General features: G+C 44.0%; 1 protein-coding gene across 3 annotated transcripts in view; it reads right to left on the minus strand.

The window, feature by feature from the left end:
* The window catches only part of THSD7B (thrombospondin type 1 domain containing 7B), a 733,248-nt gene that overhangs the window by 619,041 nt on the left and 91,424 nt on the right, over window positions 1-22,783 (minus strand). For 2 of the 3 annotated variants that reach the window (XM_068245888.1, XM_068245890.1), the window contains one exon: window positions 773-1,477. The gene's annotated coding sequence lies outside the window, so the exon portion shown is untranslated. Of the gene's footprint in view, window positions 1-772; window positions 1,478-2,115; window positions 2,198-22,783 lie in introns of those variants that run through there. The other variant, XM_068245889.1, reaches the window with a different exon arrangement.

The following is a 22,783-nucleotide window of genomic DNA, read 5'->3' on the forward strand; positions in this document are numbered from 1 at the left end:
ACTTCCTGTCTCGCAGACTGCCGAGTTTCAGCTAAACTAGTGAAGGTCCACAGAGGACTCAGAAACAGGAAGTGGTGGAAAATCTGCCTTATAAGAAGGCAGACATCAGGAGCTACATGACAAACACATGTGCTGAAAAAAAGTAAAAATGGTGCATATGCACAAAACATCGGTAAACATGCCATATGCTCTCTGCAATTTTACTGGTACTTCTGACAGATAAGAAGCAAACTCTGCGCAATTACTGCAACCCACTTTACCTAGGTATGGCACACATTGCAAGCACTACTGTACTTGCATATCACATAGCACCCTGGCAACATGTGCATTACTACAGCAATTGTACTGCTAACTACACCCCATAGTTCCTTCATCCCCATTATGTCTTAGGGTTGGTTCCCATTTTGGAATGGAGTGGAACGGTCCATTCAGTTCGGTTCCGAGTTTAGTGCCCGTTCTGCTCCATTTTCTCAATGCGCTCACGTCTGAAGCAGATGAGTTCACATCATAGGTTCTTATGGGAAACGCATCCGGTATCGGTAAAAATGCAGCAGGTCGGGACTTTGCGTTCTGTTTACTGCAACACAGCAAACTGAACCATTAAAATTAGCAAGAGGAATCACATTCTACTTTTAACATTGAATTTGTTTGCATGTCCATTCCTGGGTTACCATAAACGTACCGAACAAGTGCATTTTTTGTGCAAGTGGGAACCAAGCCTTTCAGCTGTTCTGACCTACACGTTCTCTGTGCAATAAGTATGTGAACTTACCAAGAAGCGGAATCACACAAGCATTGTTTGTAGTGGAATCACAGAGGCATCACTTGTAGCGGTATTACAGAGGCATTGTTTGTAGCGATATCACAGAGGCATTGTTTGTAGCGATTTCACAGAGGCATTGTTTGTAGCGATATCACAGAGGCATTGTTTGTAGCGGAATCACAGAGGCATCACTTGTAGCGATTTCACAGAGGCATCACTTGTAGTGGAATCACAGAGGCATCACTTGTAGCGATTTCACAGAGGCATCACTTGTAGTGAAATCACAGAGGCATCACTTGTAGCGGTATAACAGAGGCATTGTTTGTAGCGGTATCACAGAAGCATTGTTTGTAGCGATATCACAGAGGCATCACTTGTAGCGGAATCACAGAGGCATTGTTTGTAGCAGAATCACTAAATCACAAAGCCATTGCTTGTGGCAGAATCACAGAAGCATCGATTTTAGCAGAATCACAGAGGCATTGCTTGTAGCGGAATCACAGCAGCATTGCTTGCAGCGGAATCACAGCAGCATTGCTTGTAGCAGTCCAGCAGGCTGGAATAGCGCTATGTGGTTGAGTATCTGTTATAATTTCCCAGACTCCTCTCTGATGACCTCATCACAGGAGTGATCTAAACGGATTCCCATCTGTAATGTGGCTGAATGTCTCTCGCGCCCCTTGTACATCACGGTAGAGCTTTGTTTGGGCCAACCTGTAAGAGACAGACTTACTTTACTATATAAATGTAAAAGTTTAGAAAAGCTATATAGTTTCTAAGCACTCTCATCCACAAACTGACAACAATTCTTTTTATTGTATAGAAAGAAATGATAAAATTTGCATTACAAACAATTTATTCCAGGCAAACTCCAGGCATTCTATTGCCTAAAGCTGTCGTCAGAACAACTTACCCCTGTCCATCAGAGGCATCGTGTGGGGAGAGGGAGGGGAAGGGAGACATATGCCCCCGGGGGTGCAGCACTAAGAGGGTGTGCGTGAGAGATGGCTTGCTGGCACCCAAAATAACCCGCTTCTCTCCCTCTTTCCCTTACCAACAGCTTAAAGGGAACCTAAACTGAGTGGAATATGGATGTTTCCTTTTAAACAATACCAGTTGTTTGGCGATCCTGCTGATCTCTTTGGCTGCAGTAGTGGCTGTATCACACCCCTGAAACAAGCATGCAGCTAATCCAGTCTCACTTAAGTCAGAGCACCTGATCTGCATGCTTGTTAAGGGGCTGTGGCTAAAAGTATTAGAGACACAGGATCAGCAGGAGAGACAGGCAACTGGTATTATCTTAAAAGGGAAAATCCATATCCTTCTCAGTTTAGGTTCCCTTTCAGACTCACCAGCTCCAACATTCCAGAGATGGATAACGGCATCTCTCCTCTGCAGCGCCCAGTGTCCTCTCCTTGGTAACAGCAGTGTCTCTTGTCACATGACGTGGCTGTTACCAAGGAGAGGATGCTGGGAGTGCTCAGAGGAGAGATGACATCATCCATCGCTGGAGCTTTGGAGCTGGTGAGTCTTTTGCTGTAGTTTCCGCTCGCACTCTCCAGAGGGAGAAAGGGAAGTAGGGGCACATCCGTCCATAGAGATGGAGTGGAGCAAACAATTGCTATCCAAGGGAGGGGGGGGGGGGGGGGGGCATATCTATTTTTCTAAATGGGGGAGAGGGGCCACATCTGCCTGTCCATGGGGTAACCCCCCCCCCCCCCCATGAGGAGATGGGCTAGTCCAAAAACCTGCAAGTTCTGTAAGATTTCTACTACCTACTATAAGTGACAGCAACATGGGAGAACAGTAATTTATGACTTCTTTTACTCTGGAAGAAAAGTACTTCTTATTTGTATGTGTTTACATGTTTTTAAAATGTTGTGATTTTTGCAATAGTGTTCTTTAATTTAAATCCTCTCTCTGTTATAATAACATGGCCCCCAAAGTTCAGATCCTTAGCTTTTGGGGCTTGTCATCACATCACATCAACTATGCCTCCTGTGGTAAAAGTGAAAACTGGTAACTTTCGAAAGCTAAAGCTACTCTACCCCCTTCCTTCATTGAGGGGAACAATGGCTACTACAGCCACTGACCTAAGCTCAGTAAATCAGTTGACAGGGAGTGTGGGGATGTTGCATCAGCGTGGGTTTTTTGGGGGTGTGGCTCATGGGGCTCTGCCTGGAAGGGGGTAAGACAGCGCTAACGTGGTTGCACGAATTACATGCCTTTGCCATGACAGTGGGGTCACATGATTCCTGAAATTGAGGCAGGGGAGTATCTAGGTAATATAGAGCTTATGGCAAACAATGAAATTGTGCCCCCTCCCCAGTTAGAGCCCCCTTCTCCTCTAAAAACAGCATCCTATCTCCCATACATGTGTTATGGTTGCCTGTGTGTTTTTTGGCTTAGGATATTGCTGAAGTTACTTTCTTGGGAATATCTTTTCTTAAAGAGACTCTGTAACAAAATTTTCAGCCTTATTTCTTCTATCCTATAAGTTCCTATACCTGTTCTAATGTGGTCTGTCTTACTGCAGCCTTTTCTAGTTGCACTGTCTCTGTAATATAGCTAATCTTCTTTCCTTTGTTGAGCTTTGTCGGCCCAGAGAGGAATATGCTGTGATAGGGAGAAGTTATGCACACCTCCTCCATGCCCCCTGCAGGCTCTGTGTGTGTGCTGTGTTTATTAGTCACAGACAGGTCTCTGCTCACATCCAGCGTGTCTGTGACCTTGTGAACAGCTGTGAGTGCAGAAAGATCAGTTCAAAGCCCAGCCCATTGCAAAAATCAAGCACCTTATCCCCCCAGAAGATCTGCCAACCTTAGTCCACGCCTTCATCACATCCCGACTGGACTACTGCAATGCTCTATACACTGGCCTTCCAAAAAAGGCCTTGTACCGCCTACAGCTGATACAGAATACTGCTGCCAGACTGCTAACCAACCAACCCCGTCACTGCCACATAACGCCAGTCCTGCATTCCCTTCACTGGCTACCTATAGAATGGAGGGTCCTATTCAAGATCGGCCTACTGACATTAAAAATCCCTGAATAATCTAGGCCCTGGATACATGAAAGATATGTTACAGCTGCGTAGCAATCCCCGCATTCTCAGATCCACAGGTTCTAATAATCTAGTCATACCCAGAGTCCACTTGGAAACTTTTGGTCCCAGAGCCTTCTGTCATGCTGCCCCTACGTTTTGGAACTCCTTACCTCAACAGATCAGGACAGCCCCATCCCTGGACGTGTTTAAATCCAGACTGAAAACCCACCTGTTCAGTCTGGCATTTGCAGAAATATAACTTTTGTTGTGTGAATACTTCATCCTACTAATTACTGAATCTGAGAGAGCCTAAGCGCTTTGAGTCCTATGGGAGAAAAGCGCTATAGAAATGTTATTGTATTATTATTGTATTGTATAGACAAGCAGCCAAGGCAATACATGGGAGAAATATTACAGCAGTGAAGTTACGTTTGAGTGGAGCCTCTCCAAACAGGCACCTGCTCTGATGATGTATTTTCTGTTTGGTGGCCATCTTCATTGTTTACAAAAACAATGAATACAACAGTGATTTTATCACCAAGAAAGCAGCAGGAGCAGCGAAAATGTCACAAAGGGGGCTAGGAGAAGACAACAAACAGGCTGGTACTTTTATTTATGTAAGATTTTCACAGTACAGATTCTCTTTAATCCCTCTCTGTCCTCTTTTCTAACACTAAGACAAGTGTGCCCTACATACGGTACGTAAATTAAGAAGCCATGCTCCCCAGATAACAGAATAAATCTGATCTGAGGTATGAGTGATGGGGATGCATGGGACAGGCATGGTAGGGCAGTACAGGGGCAGGCATGGTAGTGCAACACGGGGGCACAGCACAGGAGTCAGGCTTGGGGACCTAGTACAGGGGCAGGCATAAGGGCACAGAAGAGGGGCAGGCATGGGGGCGCAGCACTGGGGCAGGCACGGCCGCGCAGCACAGGGACAGGCATGGCGGCGCAGCACAGGAACAGGCATGGCGGCACAGCACAGGAGGCAGGCATGGAAACACAGCACAGGTGCAGGCATGGCAGTGCAGCACAGGGCAAGCATTGGGGCGCAGCACAGGAGGCAGGCATGGGGACATAGCACAGGGGCAGGCATGGTGGCACAGCACAAGGGCAGGCATGTGGGTGCAGCACAGGTGCAGGCATGGAAGTGCAGCACAGGGCAAGCATTGGGGCGCAGCACAGGAGGCAGGCATGGGGACATAGCACAGGGGCAGGCATGGTGGCACAGCACAAGGGCAGGCATGGCAGTGCATCACAGGGGAAGGCATGGCAACGGATTTACTGAGCTTAGATCAGTGGCTGAAATGGCCATGGTTCCCCTCAATGGAGGAAGGGGTGGAGTAGCTTGAGCACCACCCACCCCTCTAGCTACACCTGAGGGCCTTATTGGTGAGTATGGAGGGGGTGGGGTTGGGGGTGGGGGTTGATGGGATACAGATTAGCTGGAGGAGGCAGTAAAATGTACATAGAAGAAAAATGTGGCAATGTTATAATATTATTGTTTGCCATTGCTCAGTCCAATAGAACGCTGTGATTCCTCCGTTAAGCACATCACGTTCGGAGCAGGTGTTGGAGCGAGCCGTAGCCTTGCAGTCTCATTGAATTATCATCCCTCTCCTGCTCTTAATAGAACATATTTTGAACAAACAGTTTTGTTGACTCTTGAGATGTGCTGAGCCTCACTGCCAACACAGAGACGTTCCCGGCTAAGTCAGCAGTGTGAACGGGACCTAATTGAGATGCCGCAGGAGCGGGAGCGGGTGGGGAGTAATGGACGCCTCAGGACCAATTATAGAAAGTTAATGTGTCAGTTTTCTCCTCGGCAAATAAAGCTCTTCCTTGTACTTGTATTAAAAGTCTACGACGCTGTGTCAGGCCTCGGCTAATAGATACTTCTGCATCTGATTCTAATCTAACTGCGCTAGACAGAAATTCGCACGCACAAAGGGGAAGAACAAAACATTTTTTATTCCGCTAGGCTTGATCAGCAGATTTAAGTGCTGAACAGAACGGTATTTCAAGATGCTGCAGTCCTCATTTCCCATCTCTACCTCTCAAATATTTCATTGTTAGCAAAAGTGAGTAGATATCTGGCAATTTCCATATTTGCTGCATAAAATGTGGGGATGACGAGAGAGTGGAGGATGTTTCCCCCTCACAGAGACATCATATGACCTCACCAAGCTCCTGTACAGCAAGTGGGCAGGGGTTAGCTCTGTGGTCCCGCCTAGCTCCTGACTACATCATGTGGGGGATCACTAGATAGGAGGTGGAGTTTGGACCGAAGTAGGAAAAAAGGGAGCAGGAGCCCTTTCGGTAAAAACAGTGCCGTAATAGCTGCTTATAATAAAAGCCACATTTTTTCTGTTTGATAGGGAAATTTAGGCACACGGCGGCAGGCGCCTCAGTGCGCCGAAGTTTACCTACTTTGCCCCAAATTGTGGCTTTTAGAATAGTTGCGATATGCTTCTATGACGATAAATTTAAGCGCACGATTAGCAGCAAGAGGGGGCAATTTCTGCGGAAAGGCTTGCAGATAACTAAATTGCGGCATTGCATAGCGGGTACTCCGGAGAAATTGCCCCCTCTGCCGTTAATTGGTCAACTCCAGGCCCCAAAACTTACCTTCATAGCCGCATACCGTCTATGAAGTTCAGATTTAAAAAACATGAGCCTGAACAAGAGATTTGAATCAGAATTACAGTCTAACATAAATAAAAACACATTTGTCTTGCTTTTATTAACCATAGAATTATCCTACTTGTGAAAAGCATAAACAAGGAGGGCTCTATGGTGCGTTAACGTTTTTTCCATGGTTAAAAGCATTAACCACTTTACAACCGCTCCACGCCAATCGGCGTGGATGCTGAGGCAGCCCCAGAACCGCCTAACGCCGATTGGCGTAAGGTCCTTGCAATCGCCACTAGGAGACTGTTAGACAACAAGATTGCTGTCTATTTACTCTGTACATCGCTGCAATCTATGGCAGCGCTGTACTGGGGACAGCCATGTCACAGAGAGAGACCTGGGGCCCCTGGGCTGTCATGTGGACCAGTGTTTGTGATTTTAAATTTATTTTTTGCAGCTTCTAGGATGCGGTTGACAGGTGAGTGGTTAGGGAGGGGACCGTGTGGGAGATGTGCCTACACGGGGCGTCCCTGTAAATGTCGCAATTCACGATTGCGTCCAACCGAAGCCTCCCACCTGAATGCTAATCTATGTAATTCCTGTTAGGTATGGTACAGCAGGCAAAGGGTGTATGACAGTGCACCTGATTGGCTGACTGGCGTCTGCTGGCCAGATAGAGGCAGGATATTGCTCTGGCTGGAAGTTAGCAATTGTGTTTGTTGCAGTTGGCATTCAGTTTAGAGGTGGTGGGGTGAGTTCCCTGGAGGTGAGAGGTCCAGGGCTTGCCCGCACTTCCCTCTAGGTGTCGCATGGTGGTTTGGGGGCCCCAGTGAGTGAGAGAGACCTGGGGCCCCTGGGCTGTCATGTAGACCAGTGTTTGTGATATTAAGAGTAAAGGAACCCTGAAGGATATACATGGCCTTTTGCTTCCTTCATTGACTCTTTTGTTGCCGGCCTAGGTGAAGTGGGTGGAGTATGAGTGTACAGGATGGTCTGTGTGTGTACAGTGGCCACTGTATTCTATTACTATAGCAGCCATTATTATATTGACAGTATTGATAAGCTGAGGCTTTTTTAACATTGTTTTATTGTATTTTTGTACTATTTTGCATGCATAAAAACTATCCTTATCTCATCCAATTTTTTCAATTGAATAAAGTGATTGATTATAAACAGTGCTGTAAACCAATCCTTTACATGCGTCTGCACGGTTGCACTGCCTCCTATTTGGAGGGATATAACTTAGTCAATTCCTAATCAGAATTGATAGTTGGGAGATTGTGGAGGTGTTGTTCTGTTTTCTCTATATATTATACCCAGTATAGAATATGGCAGGGCTGGGAGCTGCCATGGCAATGGATGTATCATAAAAAATTAATTCTGAAACTTCTGACAGTGAGGCAAACTTTCTCTTCTCTGCTTACAGTCACGCAGAATCCTTCCAAAAACAAACCCCTTTCTGCTATGCTTGGTCACATTATCAACTGCTATTAATAATCAGAAGACAATTATGGAACTTGCATTATGTTATGTTATTGCAAATTTCTTTCTGCAGTACAATTCTTTGCTGTGCATTTTCTTTCTTAATAAACATGATTTGAGCACAAAATAAGACAATCAAGTGTGGCATTTAACTAATAAGCTTCTCAGCAAAGTGAAACACAGTCTATTACCCTTTTTAGTAACTAATCTAGCAAATAGTTGCTGGTTTATAGAATTTCTTATAATGTGGCTAATCTTTGGAGCAAAAGAGGTATTTTGATTATAGTTCACAGTGTTCTCCCCAGAATTTTTTTCCAGCCGGGTGGCATGAAAAAGTAGCCGGGTGGGGCGACATGAGAGAATGCTGGGACAGCGCTTCTCTGCAAAACTCTGCTTACAGCATAGAAGGAGATTAGCCAATGACAGCCGGGTGGTCATCAAAACTAGCCGGGTGGAGCACCCAGCTAAAAGAGCCTGGGGAGAACACTGGTTCATCTTTAACTAGTATATAAAATTGCGTGCATGAAATAGGGGCGCAAGGAAACATCAGCGCGGGGTTAGATGATGTATATTATCGTAATAATATTGCCAAATGAAAATTGTTAATAATGATAATAAAACTGTAGAAATCTTACTGATATTTTACTACAGCTTAATCTAACCCGATTCTCACATAGAACCTTCCACTACCGATGCCTAACCCCTGGTGGTGCGTAACCCTAAGACGACCCCGGCAGGACCTAATCTTAAGACCCCCGGCCCCCGGGGTGCCTAACCCTAAAACCCGCCTGGTGGTGCCTAACCCTAAGACGACCCCGGCAGGGCCTAATCTTAAGACCTCCCCCGGGGTGCCTAACCCTAAAACCCGCCTGGTGGTGCCTAACCCTAAAACGACCCCGGCAGGGCCTAATCTTAAGACCCCCCCCGGGGTGCCTAACCCTAAAACCCCCCTGGTGGTGCCTAACCCCAAGAGCCGCCCCCTTGTTGGTGTCTAACACCGCCCCCTCCCCCGCACAAACACCCTTCCTGACACCTAACCTTAACCATCCCCCCCCCCCCCCATTGCAAAAACACCCTTACAAATGTAAAATGTGTACATACAAACTATAAAATATTTGATAACATAAACTATGTACATACAAACGAAACAATATTACAAAAAACGTTGCAAGTTTCAAAATGATAACTTCAAAAACGAATGTTCTAATGTTGAAAAAAATATTTCGTCGCGCCCAAATTTCTGCTTTGGGCGCCATACTAACGATATTTGCATTAGCGCCTATGGGGTGCCCAAATCGTTCATTAGCTGCGGGTGCCCGAATTTCCTGCTACCATATAAATCTGCAATGGGGGGTAGGTGCTGTCCAAATCCTGCTCCCATACCTGCTATTATACCTTATTAGAATGGTAGCGTCCGCATGCAAGCCCAAAAAAATATATAGGAGTTATTGCTGTCATTCAGTATTATTATTATTATTGATTTATAAAGTGCCAACATATTCCGTGGCGCTGTACAAATTAAGAAACAAACATGGGGTACATAATAATACAGACAATGGTGTACACCAAATATACAAGGTACATAATTAGTTACAAAATACAAAATGATACAAAATACAGAATTGGTAATGACAGTGATAAAAGTAACATGATGAATAAAATGTATAATGGTTACCAAGACACAAAAGGGGAGAGAGCCCTGCCCTTGTGAGCTTATAATCTAAAGGGGTATCTAAGCACTATATTACATGTTTTCTTTAGATCCAAATAATACTTAGTGGGTATGTATTTTTTAATTAAAAATCAGTCACAGTTCGGAATTTGTAATAATCATCACTGTGTAATATGTTGGTGCTTTAGGAAGAACCATAATAATTAAAATTTGAATTTCCAGCATGAAATTGTCTAGCTGTGAAATTTTCCTGGAACAGATCCCCCATAGCCAGCAGGCAGCCTGGAATCCTTGACAGATTTATTTATGCCAAGTCAATAAAACACACTTGCTTCAAGCAAACAAATCTTGGACAAAGGAATGAGATTGAATATTCAGTCTCGTTTTTTACCGGAGATTCATTTGCAGCATGAAGTTGTGCAAACTTCAACAAGTAATTCAAGGAGAGATTCGCTAAACAAAAGTAAATACTCCATTGCAAGGCCGGATACATATAAAATCGGCACTGGGAGACTTGGGCGTGGGATAGATACAGCTGGTATATGGAGTTACTCTACGTGCGTTACTATAGCTGTAATTCCTATTACAGCTTATGGTGGCGGCGGCTGCGCCCAAATCTATCTGCTCTGTAATTAAAGCGCTCGCCAAGGCCGGTTTTATACTTTTTGAGCCCCGTATGTCGTGGCCTCCCTTTCTTGTGCACCAGCACCCCTCCCATTCCATGTGCCGCCCCCCTTTTCCTTGTGTACCATCCATGTACTGTAGCCCTCTCTTTCATGAACAGCCCCCTTGGGCATCAGTTTCCCTTTTTCATGTGTTGCTACCCATTTTCAGCCTCCTCTTTCCTATGTGGCAATCCCTCTTTTATTTTTGGTGCCTCTTTGGGCTGCAGCCACCCAGGGCCAAAGCCTTTGTGGCTTTTTCAAATCTGGCCCCGTTCTACTGGCGATCACACAGTTGTTAAAGAAAACCTGAACTGAAAATGAAAAGTCAAAATAAGCATACACAAGTCATACTTACCTTCCATGTAGTCTACTCCTCTGTGTCTGTCTCCTGTCCCGGGTCCTGTTTGTTCACTATGATCAAGGGAATTTTCCGTCCTCCCTTTTGAAAATGGCCATTACCCATAACAGCTTTCTGGTCAGCACACTGTTAAACTGTAACATCGCCCACTTGAGCCATAGGGAAACATGGACATTACCTGGTACATCAGTTTTCCTCTCAGCTATAACTGACAGCAACTGATATTTTACTGACAGCAACTGATATATTTCAGATCTGACAAAATATTGTCAGAACTGGAAGGGATTATTGTCAGAAGAAAATGGTGAGCTTCTGAGAGGAACTGAGGGCAAGGTAACTATGCAATGTTCATTTGAAGTTACCTCATGTGTTTATTTTAAATATTTTTACTCAGTACAGGTTCTCTTTAAGTAAAAAATGCCCACCCACAGTATACACATGAGGCCTGCGATAGGTGTACGGGAATTAATTAAGTGGTTCCAGCTGTAAATACACGATCAGTAATGGCAGCAGTACTCTCCTAGGAAATATCAGGCCAGGCTGCTGCCGGAATTAATTTACTGTATTTACAATAAAGGGTGATTAAAAAAAAAAAAAAAAAGGTTAAATCATATTTTATTGGACGTAAAAGTGCCCCAAAATATTTTATGAAAAAAAAATCAAGGATCCAATCTCCTTTTTTCCCTTAATATGTAATCGTTTTCATTCTGTTTTTTTTTTTTTTAAAGAACCTATTAAATGTAAAATAAACATCCTATGGATACTCCTCCCAGAAAAAGGTAATAATTACTTGCCAGGTCTTTTTCCTCCAACTCGCTCCCTGCACCTGTGTCTGCTTGCTTTCGGCGCAAAGCCCCACATTTCAGAACTCAATGCCTCCCTGCTGCTTAGTGAAGTAGTTAGGTGTTGCTGCACTGGGTAAAAAAGGCTTAGTAAGCTTCATTCTGGCTATTTTTTACTTTGGAATTTACAGCAGAGGTCCACTTTAAAGTGAACCAGAGACAAAGCACCCTCATGTATTTTACCATATATATATCAGTGGGAACATTAGAGAAAACACCTACATTGCTCTCTGTTTCATTATTCACTGCTCAGCCTGCTTGTTAACAGTCCTGGTAAAATCCCCCACTGAACATTCAGTCTGGCTTTGCTCTGGAATCATTATAGCTGAGTCATTATAGCAGAGCCACAAGGGGGCAGGCTTGGGCTTGAAAAGACATCAGAGAAGACAGACTCAGCTATAATGATTCCTGAGCAAAGCCAGACTGAGTGCTCAGGCAGGGATTTTATCATGCCTGATAACAAGCAGGCTGAGCAGTGAAGAATGAAACAGAGAGCAGGGTAGGTGTTTTCTCTAATGTTCCCACTGATACATATGGTAAAATACATGAGGGTGCTTCATCTCTGGTTCACTTTAAGTTTCTGCTTATCATTATAAGTGAGTGCAGGAATTCTTTAATGTGCAATAGATTTCTCCAATGCATCAAGACCTGTTACTACAGCTCACAACCTCCCCATGATATGCTATCTCCTGGAAGCCAGTGCCTCTCACAGTACAGACTGGCCCAGAGGCTGGAGGTGGTACGCATGTGCCCACTGCATTATGATACCCACTTCTACAACAAATTTCTGCAAGTGAAGAGAATTGTGTAAGACCAAGAATTGGCCAAGGAAATATTCTATGCATTGTGCACTCCAAGGACTACTGAGCATCAATCACTGCCTGTCTCCATTAATCCACCACATGCAATGCTCTTTATTGTTCCTCCTGAGTAGCCATCTTCTCAGCTGTTGTTAGAGTATCGGTATCGTTATATAAGGTGACACATGTCCACATCAAAGCACAAACATCAAAGACACTATCACACCTCTGTTGCCGCTAGGACTAAGCAAGCATTGATTCTGCTCTTACTTTCAACCCTCACACTAGTATATTAACCACCTCCTTTTGTCTTGTCCTGAAAAAAAACAACACCAGTTCTTGAGTCTTTCTTGCACCAAAGGCAACAAAAATATTAGTGTATGCTACCATCATAACCTTTTTAGTTACTGTTAGGGCAAAAGCAGTTTGCACTGCAACGTGCACAAAGAAGGGGTGGAGGATATGGTTAGCTGGCATCCATTCTTGTTCCCAGATGTGCTCTGACCCCATGAATGTATGGTCATCAAATGTCAAAGGAAGAGTCGTGGTCAACGCTGCTTTGTAAAGCTTTATTTATATGCTTATCACAGCATGCTGTTACGTAAACGATGGACCTGTTGACCATGCCCCTGAGATAAGAGTGTTCCAAGATTGCAGAGTCTAGATCATAGGTTCTCAACATGCGGTACGCGTACCCCAGGGGGTACTTCTGATGGTTCCAGGGGGTACTCGGGCTTGATATACTTAACCAAGAATAACAAACTTAGAGTTTTAGAAAATGATAAATCTTATTTAAACAACACCAAATCAGTATTTTAGCTAATTAAAAGCAATAGTAAATGCTTGGAAATTGTTTAGAACCAATTATAATGTACTACGATTAAATATATATTTGTCAAGGGGTACTTGTGATAATGTTTACTATGCCAGGGGGTACTTGGTGTGTACAGGGTTTTAAAAGGGGTACATATCAATAAAATGTTGAGAAACACTGGTCTAGATGACCACTGGTCTTCACCAGAGCTTCCCGCAAGGGGCGATGGAACATAACTGCCTAGTGCACACCAGGTCACTTTCAATGTAATTCTAACAGTGGCTAAGAGAACAGGTGACACCACGATTTGGAGAGGTAAGTAAAAGTAATTGGAATGCAGTAGACAGGCCAAGTCCAGAGGCAGGTTGATAGCTTCAGAACAATAAACAGGCCGGAGTAAGGGCAGGCAGAAGAGATTCAGAGTCGGTATTCAGATGAAAAGTCAGGGAAAGAAGCAGACAGGAAAACCGTAACTAGCTGAGGTCAAAACCAAGACAAATAGACAAGACAAATAACATTTATATTGTGCTTTTCTCCTGGCAGACTCAAAGCGCCAGAGCAGCAGCCCCTAGGGCGCGCTCTATAGGCAGTAGCAGTGTTAGGGAGACTTGCCAAAGGTCTCCTACTGAATAGGTGCTGGCTTACTGAACAGGCAGAGCCGAAATTCGAACCCAGGTCTCCTGCGTCAGAGGCAGAGCCCTTAACCATTACACCATCCAGCCACCACCAGAGAGCACTCCCTATTTAGCTGCATGGTTGATCTACATACCGACCTCTGGTATGGTGCAAATGCATCTGGTTGGTTCAGATGCTTCTTTATGATTATTTCATTCAATATACCTGGTTTCACTCTTGACTGGGCTCATGAGAATTTTTACAAAATACAAAGGCCTTATGAAGGGCAAACCTAGACCGAACTAACTTGTGTCATTTCCTAAACAATATATGCTCATGTTATGCTTATAACATCAAGCCAGACTACATGCTTCATCACTTTCATGAAGGATTGATCTGTCCTGAATATGGTCCTTGACCTTGTGTTGTGATATTAATGAAGACTGAACGTTTGGATGAAGTTTATTATGAAAAGGAATAGTTTTGTATTTTTGTGCCAAGTTGAATCTAATTTTGTAACTGGTGTCTTGAAGAATTCAGTATTATTACAAAACATACTGAGTATTGAAATAGGGTGAAGTGCACTACCCTTTGAAGGATTAACTGCCAAAAAAGCAAGCAGCATTACCTTCCACTGACATCACCTACCAGAATGTAAATCAGGAAGAGGAAAGATTTTACAATGGGAAAACACTGACTAAATCATTTATAAATAACTATTGTAAAAATGAGGCTAGTGGCTAGTGACGCACGTGCGAGCGCTAGACCACCTGGAAGTTGTGGCAGGTACGTGGCCAAGTGGAACTGACGATGCAGTTAGATCGTGGACAAGTGAGACTGACACATACAGTACATTTTATACATGTGGTTACAGTTCAGAGCGGGTGGAATGGTGGGTGGATGCCGGGTACAGATAGACTGATCCCCTGCACGAGAACCAACAGTGGCGGCAGAACCAAATTCACGGGACATCGTTTTTCATGCGGCGACAAGCTTAATGGGAATGGACAATATCCAATTTGCAGCATTATTACGTTACGTTTACAGAAAAATGCAGCAGGTTGGGTCTTTGCATTTGACTTAAAAGCATTGCAGGCAGGGCTGGCCCGAGGCAGAGGCAAGAGAGGGCGCAGTGTAGGAGGGGGCACACAACTCACTAAGCTATCATTCCCCTATTGTGCTGAAGCAGAGAGAAATAAGAAGAGGATACATGGCAGTGACTGCAAGCCAGATAACTAGAGATTAAGGTGTTGGGCCCTGGGGTGCCTCTTTGTCCAATAGAAATCAGTGTGTGACGGTTGGGGTGGGAGGGATGGAGGGGCGCACCTTGGTATCTCAGCCTTGGGTGCTGGAGGACCTTGTCCCGGCTCTGATTACAGGTAGTTCCAGTTAATGAACGAGATAGGGACTGTAGGTTCATTCTTAACCTGAATCCGTTCTCAAGTCGGAACATTGTGCCATCTCTGTCCCCTGTACCTCCCTCTGTGCCCCCCTGTGCCTCCATTGTCCACCTCTGTGTCACCTCTGCCCTTTGAACCTGTTTATACAAGTTTAAAAGCCATTTTTTCTCAGATTTTTTTAAAATCAATTTTCTCAAAAACTACAAGTCCAATTTGAAAGAAAAAGTTTGACTTGTTCCCATGGAAACAGAGAATCCCTGCTGTTCGTATCGGTGGGTCGTTCATAAGTTGGGGACTACCTGTATACATAAAAAAAATATATATATATGCTGTTTTCTCGCTACACTCCATATACTTACTCCTCAACATGCCTCTCGTCATATAAAAAAAAGTTGTTGTAATAAACAGTAGCTGATCACCTTCTGAACAATCTGCATGTCACATAAGCTGACATTTGGCACATCTCTCCCTTACAATTCCAATAAAAATACAATTAATGGTTAATTGTCAGCTTTGCAACTTAACTAACGCTCATCAGGATGGCCTAATTACTGTACCAACAATGACAGCGCTTGTTTAATTATCTGAGACTCCATTACAGCAATGGAGCAGCATGTGCCATAAGTCACTTCTGGCCGATCGGAAAGCAATGGGAAAAATGAAATGGAATGATAATATTCTGGGAAAGAGAATAAAGCAGACCATTCTGTTTTAATGTGAGGAGGACATATGTCGCAAAGCCAGACGCTTGTGTGGATGCATTCCTTCCAGCATATGGCCTCTCCATCCTGCCTTCATCTGAGAGAGGGGTTGGAAGCATTAACCACTTAAGCCCTCGGTCGTTTTCACTTTATGCATCCAAGCAATGTTCACCTATTCCTTAGCCTCTAACTTTATCACTACTTATCACACCTATATGATCTATATCTTGTTTTTTCCGCCACCAATTAGGCTTTCTTTGGGTAGTACATTGTGGTAAGAGCTACCTTACTGTAAATGCATTTTAACAGTAAGAATAAGAAAAAAAACGGAAATGATTCATTATTTCTCCGTTTTCGGCCATTATACTTTTAAAATAATCCAGGCCTCCATGATTAAAACCCACGTATTGTATTTGTCCATTTGTCCCGGTTATTTCACCATTTAAATTATGTCCCTATCACAATGTATGGCAACAATATTTTATTTGGAAATAAAAGAGCATTTTTTTCCGTTTTGCATCCATATTTACAAGCTTATAAAAATAAAAAAAAATAAAAATATTTCATCTTTACATAGATATTTAAAAAGTTTAGACCCTTAGGTAAATATTTATGTGTTTTGTTTGTTTGTTTTTATTGTAATTTTTTTTTTTTATTAAACATTTTATGTGGGTATTTCTGGGAGGATGGGATGTAAATAGTATTTGATTTGTGTAAATATATGTGTATTTCAATTTTTTTCTACTTTTAGATGTAGTTTTACTTTTTGGCCACAAGATGGCAACCTTGAGTTTGTTTACATGACGTCACTCTAAGGCCCCGTTCCCACTTGCGTTTCTCTGCCAAACGGACCGGATGACCTGACCGGATCCGGATCGGAACCGTACGGTTCTGATCCGGATCCGATCCGGTTGCATCAAGTGTACATCAGGCTGCAATCCGGATCCGTTTGGCAAAAGAGAGTACAAGTAAATAAAAATTTTGGGGTCTGGGAGGTCAGCAGAAGGTGCACCTGTGGAATCAGGTCCTCCGCTTTTTAGGCCTCACCTCCACCTCCGACATACTGCCAAACAGCTCCAGCACGTTAAAGTCATTTCTGCTCCACTCCAAAATGCTTCCCAAGAGTCCCCATCCAAAATCGCCGCTAGAATACGCATAGGAAGTGGGGTAGAACGTCAGGTGTTTGTAGCCAGTGTGTTCTGTGCTTCCGTTTCCCATTGCTTTCTATTTCCGGATGGTGCAGTCAGGCTCCGGTCCAGGTGCGTGGGCCGGATGATCCGGACCGAAAAATAGCGCATGTTGGAAAAGTGTCCGGAGTCCAGATCCGGTCCGGCTCCGTACTGTACGGAACGGATGCGTGTGAACGTCCGCATAGCCTTTGCATTGCTATGCGGAACGTACGTTCCGTTTGTACAGTATACGTTCAGGATCCGGCCCGGCGAATCCGGACAGGGAACGCTAATGTGAACCGGGCCTTAGCGTACAATGTACGCTTAGAGGGACATAGGAGACCGAAAAAGCAAAGTTTCCGAGAGAAGCTGTTGCTTTTTCTGCGGGGGAGAGGAATCAGTGATCAGGAACCATGGCCCGATTCATTGATTCCTGGGCTAACGAATCCGCAGCCGGGAGCGCCCGTGCACGCACGCGATCGGCCGCGGGAGCGCACATGTCCTCCTTGACGTAGGACTACCTCAAGGAGGACAAAGTGGTTAAAGAGGAACTGTCGCGAAAATCTTAAAATTTAAAACACATACAAATAAGAAGTTTGTTTCTTCCTAAGTAAAATGAGCCATAAATCACTTTTCTCCTATGTTGTTGGCATTTACAGTAAGTAGTAGAAATCTGACATTACCGACAGGTTTTGGGCTAGTCTATCTCTCCATAGGGGACTTTCAGCATGGCTTTTATTCTTTATAAAGACACTCCCTGAAAAAGATTTATACACTAATGCTGGCCAGCCTCCCTGCTCACCGTACACTTTTTTGGCAGTTGGATGGAGCAACTTCCATTCACTAACTGCATTTTGAAAATAAAGAAATCCCTGTGTATCCCCCATGAAAGTCCAAAACCTGTCGGTTCTGTCAGATTTATACTACCTACTGTAAGTGACAGCAACATAGGAGAAAAGTAATTTATGGCTCATTTTACTCAGGAAGAAACTTACTTCTTATTTGTATATGTTTACTTATATTTTAAATTTTAAGATTTTCGCAACAGAAGTCCTTTAAATACACACAAAGAGAATGCACTATCTGAATAGGTACTGTATAGTGTAGGTACTGTTAGTCTTTTTTATTGCTTACCCTTAAAGAGACTCTGTAACAAATTTTTCAGCCTTAGTTCTTCTATCCTATAAGTTCCTATGCCTGTTCTAATGTGCTCTGGCTTACTGCAGCCTTTCCTAATTGCACTGTCTCTGTAATAAATCTTATCTCCTTTCCTCTGTAGTGTCTGTTGGGCTAAGGCTTGAATGTGTGGAATGTGCAGGGCTGCTTGTGATTAGATAGAAGCTATACACACCCTCTCCAGGCCCCCTGCACACTCTGTATGACTCACACACTCTGTTTATGTGAGCCTATCACAAGCTGGTTAGTTTGTTTGTAAACACTGCCTAAAACTGTTAATTACAAGCCAGAATTACAGCAGAGAGTGGCAGAAACAGCACAGAGGGGCACAGGAGAAAATAAGGAATAGAATGGTATGCTTTTTAGTGTAAGAATATTAGAGTACAGATTCTCTTTAAGGTAGCCATACATCTAGCGAAGATTGGCAGATTCGGCCAAGAAACAAATCTCTCTCTGTTTCAATCTGACTAGAGAGAGATCTGGCGGCTGCCCAAACACCACAGGCCGATTGCCGATCAATTGTCACAAGAAATCTCTCGGTAATAGTCCAAGTCCGCTGCTACCCCCCCTAGTGTATAAATGTACCCCCCCATGTGGTACATTACTTGTTCTGTGTCACCCACTGCAGTGCTCATCCAACTTCGAGGACACCCCCCCCCCCTGCTCTTCCATTAGCGTTGTACACGCCACTGACGTACAGCACGTGGAACACACGTGTGTGGCACAGGGTGTACATTTATACACTGGCGGAACAGTGCCGGGGGTTTTTAGCGCTCATCCCGATATCACACGCAGTTGCCGCCACAAACCTGATCAACCACGGCAGCCTGACATCTTGCAGCATGTCCAATTAATACATGCAAGCAACTGTGGCCTGAAATTGGTTGCATCATTGACCAGGCATGCTCTTGGCGGATCCAATTTTCATCGACAATTATTGAATCGGATGGTCTATCGGCCGCCAAGTCAAAAGATGTATAGGCACCTTTATTTCCATGTACTAGACCACCAGCGTTCACATGAAAACCATGGTCTTCTATGAAGGCCTACGGCATAGGTAATTAAAGGACCATTATGGAAATTTGTAAAACTTAAAATACATGGGTATCTAATGTACAAATGGTTCTAGAATAAGAATGTTCTAGAATGTAGATTTTTTTTTTTATTTGTTGCTGTCACAAACAACAGATAGTAAAAACCTGACAGATTTTTGGCTTTCCCATCTCCTCATGGAGGATTCTCAGGAACGCCTTTAGTCTTTACAAAAGCATTCCATGGAATGGATCTGTACAAACACGTCGGACAGCCTGCCTACTCGCTTGTGCAGTATTTCTGGCAGTTGGACTGAGCAACTGTGATTCAGTAGGTGATTTGAAAATAAAGAAAACACTGATAATACCCCGTGAGGAGATGGACAAATCCAAAACCTGACAGATTTCCTTTTTGCTACTTACAGTAACAGTGACATAGGAACAAAAGTACAAGTTATACCCAGATTTTAAATTTTACAATTTTTTGCAATAGAAGTCCTTTAAAAAAGTACTGTAGGGGGGTAGGGGGAAAAAGAGTTGAGCTTACCTGGGGCTTCTAATGGTCCCCCGTAGACATCCTGTGCCTACGCAGCCACTCAACGATTTCCCGGTCCCCGTCTCCGGTTCACTACTGGAACTTCCAATTTTAAAGACAGAAAACCACTGTGCCTGCGCGGCTGCACCCTTGCTCCTGTTGACGTCACCAGGAGTGTATTGCACAGGCCCAGTACGATTTGCAACGGCGCAGTATACGCCTGGTGTTGACGTCAGCGGGAGTGAGGACACGGCCGTGTAGGCGCAGCGGTTTTCTGACTTTAAAGTCGGAAATTCCAGAAGTGAACCAGAGGCGGGGCCGGAGCATTGGTGAGTGGCTGCGCGGGTACAGGACGTCTGCGGGGGACCGTTAGAAGTCCCGGGTAAGTTCAACTCTTTTTTCCCCCTACCGTACTCATTTAAGAAAAATCTCTACAGTAGAAACAGCAGTAAAGACCCATACACCCAGGTCAATTTTTCTTGATCTATTCTGGCTATGCAAGAGGGAAAGCACTTGATGGGGCACCGTCTATACAGAAGAGGGTGATTCTTGTGAAAAGGGTAGTATTGGGGGTGTGGCTATATGCAGGGCGGTACTTGGAGTTGTGGCTGTAATGAAAGGGCGGTTCATGGGGGTGTAGCTGTAGTTTAGGAGCAGTAACTCAGGGGTGGCTTATCTGGAGGTAATAATTTGAGCGAGGGGCATTTCTCAAATGTGTGGCTGTAATGGAGGGGCAATACTTAATGTGGTATTGTCATCAAGTTTCATCTGTAGTCTAAAGCATTAAAACAGCATAAAATGAAAGGACCACTACAGGGAAAAAAGTAAGCAGTTAAAATGTGACAAAACTGACAGGTTTTTGACTAGTCCATGTCCTCATGGGGATTCTCAGGGTTTTCTTTGTTTTCAAAAGCATTTTAGAGGAGAAGTGGGGAAGCCTCATTAGAATCCAGAGGCTTCCCCCTCCCAAGGTAAGTACTCCCAGGAGATTGGTTGTTCCCTACAGGTTTACTTTATGTTCAGAGCTTTTATACTGGCCAGTGAAGCCATCCATCACACTAAAGGTGCATACACACATCCAATTTTGATTGTCCTATTTTACCACCTCCACGAAGTTTGAGAGCCAGCAGACTTTGAGTACTCTTAGCAGACTGAGTAGCTAAGCACTTATACTACATGGAAGTTGTAAAATTGGACAATCAAAACTGGATGTGTGCATCAGGCTTAAAGGATACCTGAAGTGACATGTGACACGATGAGATAGACATGAGTATGTACAGTGCCTAGCACACACATAACTAGGCTGTGTTCCTTTTTTTCTTTCTCTGCCTGAAAGAGTTAAATATCAGGTATGTAAGGGGCTGACTCAACCCTGACTCAGACAGGAAGTGATGGCAGTGTGACCCTCACTGATAAGAAATTACAACTATAAACCAGCTGGGCGTAGGGTGAGCCGAATGATCTCTGCCCTCCCCATCGCAACCTGAAGGTAAATATAATTAGTGGTCAGAATTACTCTTATGCGCCCCAAACTACTCTTAGGCGGCTAGTTTCGGTGCTTGACACTGAGCGCTGTGCCCCAAAACCACCTGCTTTGGTAGAATTAGGTAATCATTGGCCAATCAAAATTGAAGGTGTATACCAGGCTTAATTGGGAAGTGGAAGAGTTAGAGCAAAAGGACTTTTCTGAACAACACAAAAACAAGCATATTCTTGCAGCAGACAACTTTTCTGGAACTACTGATCATTTTGCCCAGGTTTGATAAATAAAAAAAGATATAAGCAATCTAACAGCACAATTAACACATAACTAAGACAAGGAAATAACAACAGGTCCCCTTAAATGAATATTTAGTGGAAATGTGCTGATATAACTACAGAAGGACGGAGGCGGGAGATGTCCCCTCCTCCCTTATCACGCATCTCTGGATGACAATGTGAATTAAAATCTTATTTTCTTTGTAGCAAACTTCTGTCATCGCCACAATTAATTCAAACAAAAGCCCATTTTGTTAATGTCTATTTCGGCTCTGCGCCTGGCAAGCCAATCCAGAGCTGACAAATATTTGATCTCCGCACGGAACGGAATATGTGCCAGAATGTCTATTATCTGTCGTTCTTGAGAAAGTGGTTCTCTTGTGATTCAGGTTTATAGTCAGGTACTGACACAGTGATGAGTGTGACGTGCTGCGCAGTGATGTGCCCCCCCCCACCCCCCCCCCCCACCCCCCTGGCTGTCACCTGATCATCTGCCCATCCGCCCCCTGGCTGTCACCTGATCATCAGGTGAGGGGACAAGCTGGACACCCTTACCCTTTTGTTCCTTTCTAACCCCTCTATTTCACTCTCTCTCTACTCTTCTTTGCCCTTTTTTTTGCTTCTTCTCCTTCAGGCCCATTCACACTTGAAAGCGCAAAACGTTTTGCGTGAGTAATTTTTCAGTGGAAAAAATCACTGGATTTTTCAGTGGAAAAATCAATGAACACTGCAGCGATTTTTCCGCTATTGTGTTTAGCGCTTCTATAGCACTGAAAGGTGATCGCCAGGAAATCGCCTGAAAATGGTGCAGGCGACGCGTTTGCGTTTCGCGATTTTGGGTGATTTGCGCCAATTAGCACAAATTGCCCAAGTAAAGGTGCATACACACATGCGACTATAGTCGTTTGAAACAATCGTTCCCCGATCCTTTCAAACGACGATCGTTTAAAAAAAGCAACCAACGATCATTAAGTCTAACGACGGACGAGTTAGATCGTTCAAAACGAATGATCTAGCTTGGCGGATTTTTCCCAACGACGATCGTTTGCAAAAGTTGTACATCGTTGGAAACGGTTGTTCGTACTAGGCTTGACATGCGCATTTCACTATTTCTCAATGGAACTTTTCATTTTTATGCGCAGGCGCAATAGTTACTTTACGTGATGTAACATTCGTTCTAGCGATCAGATCGTTACACACCTTTTAAAACTAACTTTACTTAGGTCGTTCTTTCATCAATTAAAAGTTCGTTCGTCGTTGACAACGAACGATCGTTGTCGCATGTGTTTACGTAGCTTAAGAATGGGCCCATAGGGTTTAAT

The sequence above is a fragment of the Hyperolius riggenbachi genome, chromosome 7 (genome assembly GCF_040937935.1).
Source record: "Hyperolius riggenbachi isolate aHypRig1 chromosome 7, aHypRig1.pri, whole genome shotgun sequence".
In the NCBI taxonomy this organism is placed as follows: domain Eukaryota; kingdom Metazoa; phylum Chordata; class Amphibia; order Anura; family Hyperoliidae; genus Hyperolius; species Hyperolius riggenbachi.